At 39.4% G+C, this 13,485-nt stretch overlaps 1 protein-coding gene across 4 annotated transcripts in view; it reads right to left on the bottom strand.

Moving 5' to 3' along the window:
- Nucleotides 1-13,485, bottom strand: part of LOC131689989 (uncharacterized) — a 320,058-nt gene that overhangs the window by 87,782 nt on the left and 218,791 nt on the right. For 3 of the 4 annotated variants that reach the window (XM_058975416.1, XM_058975417.1, XM_058975415.1), the window contains one exon: nucleotides 11,584-11,621. The exons of the other annotated variant lie outside the window; for it this stretch is intronic. The gene's annotated coding sequence lies outside the window, so the exon portion shown is untranslated. The remainder of the gene's footprint in view (nucleotides 1-11,583; nucleotides 11,622-13,485) is intronic. 4 annotated transcript variants of the gene reach the window in all.

Raw genomic sequence — 13,485 nt, forward strand, 5'->3', positions numbered from 1 at the left:
TCTGTATCTACGAAGATGGGAGGGAAAATGCTTTGAGGTGTTCAACAAAGTTGTAAGTCGAGGGCAGGTCTTCTCTTGGGTCAAGAACATGTTTAAGAATTTCTCCTATTGGCGGCGCTAGTGTGCAAAAAACAACGTTATGAGATGGTATTTTTTCTCTATCTTGGAAAGTGGGAGGAATAATGGATAGAGGTGTTCAACAAAGTTATAAATCGAGTTCATGCCTTCTCTTGGGTCAAGAACATGTTTAAGAATTTCTCCGATTGGCGGCGCTAGTGTGCAAAAAACAACGTTATGAGATGGAATTTTCTCTGTATCTACGAAGATGGTAGGGAAAATGCTTTGAGGTGTTCAACAAAGTTGTAAGTCGAGGGCAGGTCTTCTCTTGGGTCATGAACATGTTTAAGAATTTCTCCGATTGGCGGCGCTAGTGTGCAAAAAAACAACGTTATGAGATGGAATTTTCTCTGTATCTACGAAGATGGGAGGGAAAATGCTTTGAGGTGTTCAACAAAGTTCTAAGTCGAGGGCAGGTCTTCTCTTGGGTCATGAACATGTTTAAGAATTTCTCCGATTGCGGGGCTAGTGTGCAAAAAACAACGTTATGAGATGGAATTTTCTCTGTATCTACGAAGATGGGAGGGAAAATGCTTTGAGGTGTTCAACAAAGTTGTAAGTCGAGGGCAGGTCTTCTCTTGGGTCAAGAACATGTTTAAGAATTTCTCCGATTGGCGGCGCTAGTGTGCAAAAAACAACGTTATGAGATGGAATTTTCTCTGTATCTACGAAGATGGGAGGGAAAATGCTTTGAGGTGTTCAACAAAGTTGTAAGTCGAGGGCAGACCTTCTCTTGGGTCAAGAACATGTTTAAGAATTTCTCCGATTGGCGGCGCTAGTGCGCAAAAAACAACGTTATGAGATGGAATTTTCTCTGCATCTACGAAGATGGGAGGGAACATGCTTTGAGGTGTTCGACAAAGTTGCCATAGAAAACATATCCCACCGTAATTTTCTGATCATAGCAAAGGTTTTGGACATCCGCATAGCTTCCTTGTGATTTACCAGGTGCCGATCATTCGTTAGCAACAAACAATATATGAATTTCATGTTTTCGCCGACGATTTCTATGACGCGCTCTCGTCAAATGTTTACACTCTGACGAGCTAGCCTAGTAGATGTAAGCCGTGTGGTTCGGCTTTGTTTTAGCAATTCTCGATTTGCTGACTGGGAAGACCAAAAATTGAAAATCGTCACTGGATTCATAACGGAAATCTGTTAAATGACCTGCTGAGCTGTGTCTAATGTTGGTCCAGCGAAGGACAATCATTGGACAATTCTGAAGCATTTATTTCTTATGGGGTTGTATCGGGAATCCTACAGAAAAATACCGGCATATTTATTATTTTGTATGAAATTGTTCTTTACGAGATCTTTATCTGTAATTTCTTACGCATAAATCTACGTTTGTATTAACAACAACACCAATAGTTATCCCTTATTATGTAGCATTTTCTGCTTCAATTTCGCTTTAAGTAAATGCTGACATTTTTTACTGAATTTGTTTCCATTGCCGATATTTCATATATTTTTGCATACAAACATAAAAATTCTTTTGAGTAAACCAGAAGCATCCGAACAAATTTGTTTATGGAATGGGGGATCTGGAGCCAATTACCATTCGGTTGAGTGGTGTTTCGAAAAAAAAGTCAATTGTTTTGACAATCTAGCTCTCATGTCTTCTTCTCATGTTTTGGTCTGTATGGAAGAATAACAGTTTTGGCAATACCGTTTTATTACATAGCATTGAAACAAGTTGTGAATTCATAGTTTTGGTAAAATAAGGTCAGTATACTAGCACACGAAGCTGGCATCTTAGAGTATTCAGATTTGACAAAGTTACACTGCCTATGATCGCAAATCAGTCCCATAAATATAGAAAATCCCATAGAAAACGGGACAAATGTACAATCATGAGCAGAAGTTTGAGACAAGCGTTTTGAAAAGCACAAATTTCGATTATTATTTCACAATGGTTTCATTGTTTAACTGTTTGTTATAATCTTTGAATGTTTCTTGCAAAGCGAAATGAACAAAAAACACGTAAGGGGAAATTTTGTAACGCTATGTCGACCGTGCTTATCAAACAGTACCATTCAATCAGCGAATGGAGCTGAAAGCTTATCGCTTATAGTTACATTTTATTGTATTGAAATATGGAGGTATGTGTCTAAATTAGATGCTTGATAAACTTTTTTGGAAATCGAAGAAAAATCGAATGGGACTGATATACATTTACGGGCAGATAATATATTCCACTATCGCACTGTTGATCATTTGCACTATACCACTGCTCACAGCAACAAAAATTTATTCACAAACCTATGTAGTACGGAAAAAATACATAGCTAACACCGTCTTTGCACTACTTCCTTCCTTTGCATTTTGTAGACCACATCAAAGCATTATTCCTCCCACTTTCCAAGATAGAGGGGAAATATCATCTCATAACGTTGTTTTTTGCACACTAGCGCCGCCAATCGGAGAAATTCATAAACATGTTCTTGACCCAATAGAGGACCTGCCCTCGACTTACAACTTTATTGAACACCTCAAAGCATTTTCCCTCCCATCTTCGTAGATGCAGAGAAAATTCCATCTCATAACTTTGATTTTTGCACACTAGCGCCGCCAATCGGAGAAATTCTTAAAAATGTTCTTGACCCAAGAGAAGGCATGAACTCGATTTATAGCTTTGTTGAATACCTCTATCCATTATTCCTCCCACTTTCCAAGATAGAGAAAAAATACCATCTCATAACTTAGATTTTTGCGCGCTAGCACAGCCAATCGGAGAAATTCTTAAACATGTTCTTGACCCAAGAGAAGGTCTGCCCTCGACTTACAACTTTGTTGAACACCTCAAAGCATTTTCCCTCCCATCTTCGTAGATACAGAGAAAATTGCATCTAATTACGTTGTTTTTTGCACACTAGCGCCGCCAATAGGAGAAATTCTTAAACATGTTCATGACCCAAGAGAAGACCTGCCCTCGACTTACAACTTTGTTGAACACCTCAAAGCATTTTCCCTCCCATCTTCGTAGATACAGAGAAAATTCCATCTCATAACGTTGTTTTTTGCACACTAGCGCCGCCAATCGGAGAAATTCTTAAACATGTTCTTGACCCAAGAGAAGGCATGAACTCGATTTATAACTTTGTTGAATACCTCTATCCATTATTCCTCCCACTTTCCAAGATAGAGAAAAATACCATCTCATAACGTTGTTTTTTGCACACTAGCCCCGCAATCGGAGAAATTCTTAAACATATTCATGACCCAAGAGAAGACCTGCCCTCGACTTAGAACTTTGTTGAACACCTCAAAGCATTTTCCCTCCCATCTTCGTAGATACAGAGAAAATTCCATCCCATAACGTTGTTTTTTTGCACACTAGCGCCGCCAATCGGAGAAATTCTTAAACATGTTCATGACCCAAGAGAAGACCTGCCCTCGACTTACAACTTTGTTGAACACCTCAAAGCATTTTCCCTCCCATCTTCGTAGATACAGAGAAAATTCCATCTCATAACGTTGTTTTTTGCACACTAGCGCCGCCAATCGGAGAAATTCTTAAACATGTTCTTGACCCAAGAGAAGGCATGAACTCGATTTATAACTTTGTTGAATACCTCTATCCATTATTCCTCCCACTTTCCAAGATAGAGAAAAAATACCATCTCATAACGTTGTTTTTTGCACACTAGCGCCGCCAATAGGAGAAATTCTTAAACATGTTCATGACCCAAGAGAAGGTCTGCCCTCGACTTACAACTTTGTTGAACACCTCAAAGCATTTTCCCTCCCATCTTCGTAGATACAGAGAAAATTCCATCTCATAACGTTGTTTTTTGCACACTAGCGCCGCCAATCGGAGAAATTCTTAAACATGTTCTTGACCCAAGAGAAAACCTGCCCTCGACTTACAACTTTGTTGAACACCTCAAAGCATTTTCCCTCCCATCTTCGTAGATACAGAGAAAATTCCATCTCATAACGTTGTTTTTTGCACACTAGCGCCGCCAATCGGAGAAATTCTTAAACATGTTCTTGACCCAAGAGAAGACCTGCCCTCGACTTAGAACTTTGTTGAACACCTCAAAGCATTTTCCCTCCCATCTTCGTAGATACAGAGAAAATTCCATCTCATAACGTTGTTTTTTTGCACACTAGCGCCGCCAATCGGAGAAATTCTTAAACATGTTCTTGACCCAAGAGAAGACCTGCCCTCGACTTAGAACTTTGTTGAACACCTCAAAGCATTTTCCCTCCCATCTTCGTAGATACAGAGAAAATTCCATCTCATAACGTTGTTTTTTGCACACTAGCGCCGCCAATCGGAGAAATTCTTAAACATGTTCTTGACCCAAGAGAAGACCTGCCCTCGACTTAGAACTTTGTTGAACACCTCAAAGCATTTTCCCTCCCATCTTCGTAGATACAGAGAAAATTCCATCTCATAACGTTGTTTTTTTGCACACTAGCGCCGCCAATCGGAGAAATTCTTAAACATGTTCATGACCCAAGAGAAGACCTGCCCTCGACTTAGAACTTTGTTGAACACCTCAAAGCATTTTCCCTCCCATCTTCGTAGATACAGAGAAAATTCCATCTCATAACGTTGTTTTTTGCACACTAGCGCCGCCAATCGGAGAAATTCTTAAACATGTTCTTGACCCAAGAGAAGGCATGAACTCGATTTATAACTTTGTTGAATACCTCTATCCATTATTCCTCCCACTTTCCAAGATAGAGAAAAAATACCATCTCATAACGTTGTTTTTTGCACACTAGCGCCGCCAATAGGAGAAATTCTTAAACATGTTCATGACCCAAGAGAAGGTCTGCCCTCGACTTACAACTTTGTTGAACACCTCAAAGCATTTTCCCTCCCATCTTCGTAGATACAGAGAAAATACCATCTCATAACGTTGTTTTTTTGCACACTAGCGCCGCCAATCGGAGAAATTCTTAAACATGTTCATGACCCAAGAGAAGACCTGCCCTCGACTTACAACTTTGTTGAACACCTCAAAGCATTTTCCCTCCCATCTTCGTAGATACAGAGAAAATTGCATCTAATTACGTTGTTTTTTGCACACTAGCGCCGCCAATAGGAGAAATTCTTAAACATGTTCTTGACCCAAGAGAAGACCTGCCCTCGACTTACAACTTTGTTGAACACCTCAAAGCATTTTCCCTCCCATCTTCGTAGATACAGAGAAAATTCCATCTCATAACGTTGTTTTTTGCACACTAGCGCCGCCAATCGGAGAAATTCTTAAACATGTTCTTGACCCAAGAGAAGGCATGAACTCGATTTATAGCTTTGTTGAATACCTCTATCCATTATTCCTCCCACTTTCCAAGATAGAGAAAAAATACCATCTCATAACGTTGTTTTTTGCACACTAGCCCCGCAATCGGAGAAATTCTTAAACATGTTCATGACCCAAGAGAAGGTCTGCCCTCGACTTACAACTTTGTTGAACACCTCAAAGCATTTTTCCTCCAAGTTTACAAAATACCATCTCAAAACGTCGATTTTCGCACGCTAGCGCCGCCCGTCGGGGAAATTCTAAAACATATTCAAGGCCCAAGAGAAGGTCTGCCCTCAACTCACAACTTTGTTGAACATTTCAAAGCATTACTCCTCTTACTTGCTGAGATACACAGAAAATATGATCTGATGACGCACACTTTTGCTCTCTAGCGCCGCCAATCGGAGTAATTCCGAAACAATCATATCATCTAAATGAAGATATTTACGGATTCTGAAATTTTGTAGAACATTCTAAAGTTCTATCATATTCAGCTACTTAGCCACAGTGATTTTACCGTCTTTTATTCATTGATCGGTAGCGCCACCATTCGGGAAAATTCCGGAACTATGTCAATTATTATGACATAATTTATTTCCACACTTCTAGTAAAACCACAAAAAAATATTTCTTTTTGCAATTCGAAAGTAGTTTATCGTTTTATTTCAATTGCCATATCCCTTTTTTCAGCCCGCTTACTGCTGAAAATTCCATGGGATGTAAATATAGGGACGGAATGGAAAACTCGCACCACAACTTTTTTCCTGAACCGTTTTTCGTGAAATTTTTTTCTCAGATCTGTTCATAACAAACTTGTGAACAATCAGACGAGGTGGTTTTCCCGAATTTTTTCTCGTTCTTGAGTAATTTGAGACAATGCATTGAAAGTTGGTGTTTTCGGCGAAACACCGTGTCCTGGGGAAAGCTTCACCTTAAGGAGGAGGGGGGGTTAGTTTCTGCGTGAAAGTAAAACATACTTCTTGCGAATTTTTTAGAAATTTGGGTGAAGCGAATTGATCAAAGCTTTTGTACATTATAATTTATCATTTCAATAACATGCTGTTATTTTTCTATGCAAAAATATCGACAAGCGCCTCGGTAACGTAGCTTTTTGTAGAACGTGTCTGGAGAAAATACGATTTGCGGTGTTAACTGCCATTCGAAAACAACTTAGCCGATTTGTTCCAAACTTTACATACACGTACACATACACAGGAGAGAAGGTAAAAATCTGCCCACAGTATTTTAAAGACTGCATGCCGAAAGCCCTTATGCATTTACATACACATTCAATTTATAAAATACCCACCCCTACGTTGAGTTTTCGAGATAGTTTTTTAATTAAGGGGATTTTTAATCATAAAATGGTGGAATTGCTATTTTTCACGAAACTTTCCGCCAATTTTTGAGTATAAACGTATGGGCTAGGTATTTTTAAACAGAATGTATTGCAAAGTTTAAAATAAATCGATTAAGCAGTTTTTGAATGGTAGTTAACACTGTACATCATGTTTTTTTTTCCAGATACGTTCTACAGAAAGCTTCGTCAACGAGTCGCTTGTCGATATTTTCGCATAGGCAATTTACATCACGTAATTGAAATGATACTTTATAATGTACAGAAGTTTTGATCGATTCGCTTCACCCAGATTTCTAAAAAACGCTGTCCACCTATATCTTTTATTAAAAAGCTAAATAAATTGTGCCTTAAAATATTTCTAGCTTTCAGAGGTATTTTGAACAATCATAACCTAAAATATTTTCGAAAAAAGGTTCGTTATTGAAAATTCTGTTTGCCTTCTTCTAACCGCACCATCTGATTGTGCATCCACATACTTCTCATTCGACTGGCGAATGATGGATTAAGCACTTAGTACAAAAATGCATGCGGAAGTAACATAATTTCTCAATATTCGATTAGATTTCTTATGTGCACTATATTGACGGCTCTGCCTGAAATAGACTTTCAAATTTCAAGGTTTTCGCGTTATTTTCGAAAGGTTTTGCGTTATACATAGTCAAAAAAAATAATTCGGAATGGGTAATTATTTTTACAACTGAATAGGGCAAATAATATGTAATTCCGTTCCATTAAATTTAAAGTTATTACGGACAAAAACTTTCCCTCCTATTTTGCAGATTTTTTTAAAGGGGTCTTTATTTTTTGTTTAGAGGTTGTGAATAGCTGTAACTCATGTTGTTTTTTGTTAAAGTATGTGCGTAGCAAAGTGCAAACCAAACCTCGGAATGGAACCGTATACAGTCAATCACAGTTGAAGGTCATTCGGATATAATTCGGCAAAAACAAATCTATTCGCTGTACTTTGCGGCGAATCCGTATTCGAAAAGGTTACAAATACTTTCGAGCAAGTAAACAATTCATCCAAACTCTCGGGCAACACACAGTGGTCTAAATTCAGGTCCGTATACCTTTCGACCAGGTACTGATGGAACTCGATGGATGGTTTTGAGTGATGATGAAACCTATGCAATAGCCGATTTCAACAAATTCCCTGGTTCATATTTTTCGTGCATCAGATCGCGAAAAAAATATGATTCGGCAAGAAAACTGTTCCTGTGGTACGAAAACCAGCATTTTCGTTACAGATAACACTACGTATTCCGAGGTTGGATAGTAGGCCCTGATAGAAAAGATTCGCGCTGCATTTTATCGACTACAATTGAAATCTGAAATTGATTAAAAAGTGTGGTGGTGATGATTAAAACGCTTGTGATCAACGAAATAAAACGCAACTGGAATCAAGTTAAGCGGCATAATAAACCCCGAACTATTTACCGGTGAACTCGTTCTATTTTATCTTTACCTACAGTCATTAAAATTAAACACTAAATACGCGTCGAATCCTTGAACACGTATTCACGTAGCAAGGACACAAACGTTTGATTATAATACTGGTATAATAGTGGTACACGTATTATATCTGAGCGGGGATTGTCGACGGGAAAATGGCCTCGGGATGTACCGCTAGGTATCTGTCACTCTGAAATGGGTCATTGGAAAAGCGGTAGAGCTAACACCTACTATATCCCGAGATTAAGTTGTTTGCATGTGTGTGATAGGATCACATGCAGAAAACTTTTTTTCATAATACCACTGCCGGCCAGTGGGATTTAGAGGGTTAACACACACACACAGATAACACTACGTATTTGAAAGTAAAGGAAGTTCCTCAACAAACGAATGTTCCATAATGGACCGTTACGTTTTGGACAGACTTAGTCAGCTGTCATTACAACAAAGATGTGCTAGAATGACACGGCAATAGAATCCAGTTCATCCCAAAAGAGCTGAACCACCAAATTTCCACCAGCTCCGTCTAATAGCGAAGTATTGGGCGATAGTGAAGCGGAATTTGAAGATGAAGAGCACAATCTCTAGCGACATTGGTCGGATGAAGAATTGGAGGAATCAGCAGGGGCCGGGACAGAAGAAGATCATCAACAAAAAAGTGCGTGGATTTCGTCGAAATAACAATGAATGATTAGCTTCAGTTGTTTTCACCAAATAAATCTTATTACCTTTGCTACATCCTTAGAAAATTATTCGATGGAATGAAAGGTTAAGCAAATAACGCATATGAATGTGCCACATTTCTGATAATTTAGCATTTATTGTTGGTTGCAGGATTTGGAATTGTCCCTTTCGTGAATAGGGACGATATGCCTACTATGAAAGAAAACATGTGCAATAAAATGTTTGTTGTGAATTTAAAACTCTGATTTAAAACTCTGATTAATTGACATGCAAATCGAAGCCTTCTGGCCACAGCTGCAGGTTCCCTGCCAGATCTACAACTTACCAGCATAGCGATCCGCAAAAACAAATGTATATTTCTTGGAAGCATTACAGCAAACCCTGGCAACGTAAAACTTCTATCTTGAAAGCTGTTAGAAATGCAATTTGACACGTTTCAACGATCTTAAGGATGTATCTGTTTTGATTTGGTGAGCACCTGATCATACGGTGCTTGCATTTTAGCCGTACTGTTATCCGATCCGGCTGTGAAATCCTTCCGAACACTTCCGAATATTTCGAACTGTACAGCACAGAGTTTGTTCATCACAACCACGTTTGACGCCTTGATTACACCTTCTAGGAAACATATCTTCCTTGTTTCAGAGCTGCACAGACGAAACTAACCTTTGCAAAAACAGATCGAAATGATGAGTTAAGCGTAAGCAATTAGGCAGGCTGTGTGTGATCTTCTTGGGACGTCACCAAGGCCCAGGAATAGTGCATTTATGGGTTTGTGCATTGGGCCGGAGTCCCAAGGCTTGCAGGTTCGAATCCTGTTTCTGGAGTGATTTTTTTCACACAATTGCTTTTATTTAACTCACCATTTCGGTTTGTTTTACCCGTTGGATACCACCAAAAAAATCTTCAATAAGTTATTGGCACTTATGCCAAAGTCCAAAAAAATTAAGTATTTAATTAATTCCTTTGCGATCCTCATACGCAGAATTAATTCGCTCCCTTTTCCATCGCGTTGTAATTAGAGAAAACAACAACCTTGTTAAAAAATTTACACAGGATTTGAGCTTGAGCTAGTGCGACCACCCCTGGCTGCTATTCCGTTATCGATCTGGACTAGCTGAAGTTGCACAGGGAATCAGTAGATAATTATGCTTGGGAGTAGCGAAACATCCTTCAATGTGCAATTACTGATAATCCTAAAGTGTTTATTGATACCGGCGCCAGCCAGGCCCGAACGTAGATCGCGGAAGAAAAGGGAAGGAATGGTTAGTCCGATATTTGCTTTTGCTAGAGGCCGTAGATACTACTGCGCACTCCACAAGTATCACGGGAGAAGGAATATTTGATAGTAAATATAGAAGTTGCATTCTACTTCTTATTTACCGACGCCAGAGAGGTGACTCCATTATCTGGACTAGATAGCCATCAAACTCATGAACCGGGGACCAACGGCTGTACTTCCCTTTCGAAGGAAGACGTGACCACAGATTTTTTCACCTCTCTCTCAACGACCACGGCTGGAATTGATCCCAGGCCAACTGGAATGAGTGGCGGTCACGCTTGCCACTCAACCAGCGGCGCCGTTGTTGAAAAAATGCACAGGATTTCAAGATAAAAAAAATACCACTTTACCGGTCAAAAAACGGTGGATCGACTCAAAATGTGCACATTTTGAGCTTTATAGTAGAATCCAAATGAAAAGAAAACGCAGAACATTGCAATGCAATTCATGTTTCACCATTTTTAAATTAATTTTAATTTCAAAAATCATTATTCGTAATCACACTAAATAGTTACAAAGCGGCATAACGGAGTCGCATATTAATTTTCATAACCATAACACGTTTCTTAGAAAGATTAGTGATCCCAGTGATTCACTCCAATCGTTAATGAACATGTTAGGACAGATTCTGCTAAAATAAAACACTGCTGAAAATTGAATTCGCGCCAAATCCGCGCGATGCGTCAAATTGAGAACGGAAAACGCGCCAAATGCACGAGAATCGCGAAATCCGCAAAAATCGCGCAATCCGCGCGACCGTAACAACCATGTTAATTTAAGTTTGTGCGGTCATGTTTTTAATCGTAGACAATATACAATTCAAGTCAATGGCAGAGATTGATGAGACGAAGTCACTTCGATATTATAATTTTTATTATTCCATTCATGATCAATATGTTGATTTCCACAATGGTACAGAGCAAAGACCCCGATTTTACAAGCCAGCCACCAGCTTTAACCAACAAGAATGGCACATATCGCCAAGAAACGAGGATAGTTCTAACAGTACTTGATGTATCTTGTAGTTTATCGACATAAAAACTCGAGTTCTGCTGGGAAGTGTAGCAATACTTTACCATCCTTTGGAACTACCAAAACCATCAGGCAATCAAGCGGAACGATGGTGGTGCCGGGTAACAGGACACAGAAGATCCGAAGAAGACAATGATGGCATTGAACCAATTCAAGCGTCGAGCCAACTCGAACCGGTTCGGAATGTGGAAAATATCGGTGGAAGTTTCATTTTGTATTATCGTGTTCAAAATTCGAAAGTTATTTTGATGACTAAGAGAAACGGAAGACATGAGATCTAGAAGACACTATAGTACGAATCGGTTATCAACTAGAAGCGGAAAAATTGTCTCCAATTTGGTGCGGTGCCCTATCAGATGAGGTGTCCTAGTAGATGAGGAAAACATAGTTACCTGTCAAGCGTATCTTTGACATCTGCGTAATCGAATACCTGAAAGAATAGAAATATACAACAAATTAGTTATAATGGCACTTATAATCAATGAAATGTATTCATTAGAGTATATATCAAGTAATTATACAATATTTCAAACATATAAATAAGCAGTCTTCCCAAATGAACATCGTACACAAGGTTTCTCTTGTTCTGTGCTAAAACACGTGCACATGTTCGCCTGCCCAACCGAGCTCCATGTACGTACACGGTGTGCGTACACCCCTCGTACACACAGGTTCGTGGCACCACTTTCATCATTACTAGCATTGACTCTTTTTGCCTTGTGTGAGTGAACTCATGTACGCACCCGGTGTACGCACACGAACGAACTAGAGTTTGAACATCGTTCGTTTGTGTTAGACGTTCTAGGCGAACATATACATCGAGACGAAGCATGTTTGAGGTTGAACGCGTGCACGAATTTTGTACACAGGCACAAACTTGTCGATGTTCATGGGAAGTCTGGAAATAAGGTGTAGTTTGAGCGTGAGAGCACTACTTTATGTTTTTCAGACTCCTGTGTGCTCCATTCGCCAGTTAGATTAACAACTTCTGTGCCGGTTTTAGTTTTTTTGTAAACGGAACAAAGGCATAGTCTACGTAATAAAAAAGAACGGTAGTCACACCATCAATAGTGTCACTTTTTATAAAATCATGCGTGAATGTGTGCCTCTCTTTGCTTTGTTTCTCTTCCATTAACTAATTACTCAGTTGCATTTAAGTTTGTTGTTGAAATCGTTTGAGGTCGAAATCGTAGTATTCCAACATGCACTGGAAAGTATTGAAAAAATGTTATTTTGGCACCGTCATGAACGAAGGAGAAAAAAAACAAAAAAGCCTCTAAAAGCACCTTTTCAATAAGCTTTTCTTTTTCCTACCACGTCAATATTAAAATTCTTATATCTGAAAAAAATGAGCCTAAAATGATGATAAATACCAGAAGGCGGTAGTAGACGGATCTTAACTTACCGCTATTAGTACAGATCCTCCATATCAAACAAAAGTCAACTCAACTTTCAAAAGTAGACAATCTTAAGAACTTGCTGAGTACACACACGTACAAGTTACATACGCCAAAAGGCTACGACAAATGTTTTCTGCGAATGGATTGTAAACATGTCCGGCACTGTACCCCACAGCCACGAAATTGACCGTTCTCTTACCGACCTTTCAGTGCCACCATAATTACCGAACAGTGTACTTATATGATTAGCGGCATGTAAGCCATCCGAAAACAGCTAATATTACACTCCGAAAAACTGGGGTAATTTGAATCCCTCCTAAAAACTATCATTTACAAACCAAACTACCTTTCTTTCCGCAAAGTACACGGACAGGGCAAGGCACACAAAGAATTCCTATTGCCTTTGCTCCCATCATCTCAACCCCGTTTTTTCGATGCGTTCTGGTATACACGGTATTCATGCGCGCAGCACCGATGTTGATTTACTTCCTTTTCTCTAGTTTAATTTTCAACCAACCAAGCCAGCGATGGGAGGCCATTATTCAAACTTTGGGTCGTAATTTAACCTTAAGAGCTGGGTCGAAATTCAAGAGACGCATAGAAACATACGTTACGGATGGGTTCACACACAACAACGATGGGTAAACAACCGAGAAAAGAAAAAAAACAATCTATTTAAGACCGAAAGTACCCTCGATCTCGGGTCGGGAAACGGCTAAATTGAAGCTAGTAGAGTTACACACAAAAAAACACTAAAATTCGCGGCCGCCCAATCACCAATTTACCCCGGGACCTAATCAAGATGTTTCGTCGTGCTCTGTTTTGAGGAAAAATTTCCAAACTTCCTCTTTTCCGTCCGCTTTCATCATCAGCATCGGCCGGCATCAACAGGCC

Source organism: Topomyia yanbarensis, chromosome 3, assembly GCF_030247195.1.
Source record: "Topomyia yanbarensis strain Yona2022 chromosome 3, ASM3024719v1, whole genome shotgun sequence".
NCBI lineage: Eukaryota > Metazoa > Arthropoda > Insecta > Diptera > Culicidae > Topomyia > Topomyia yanbarensis.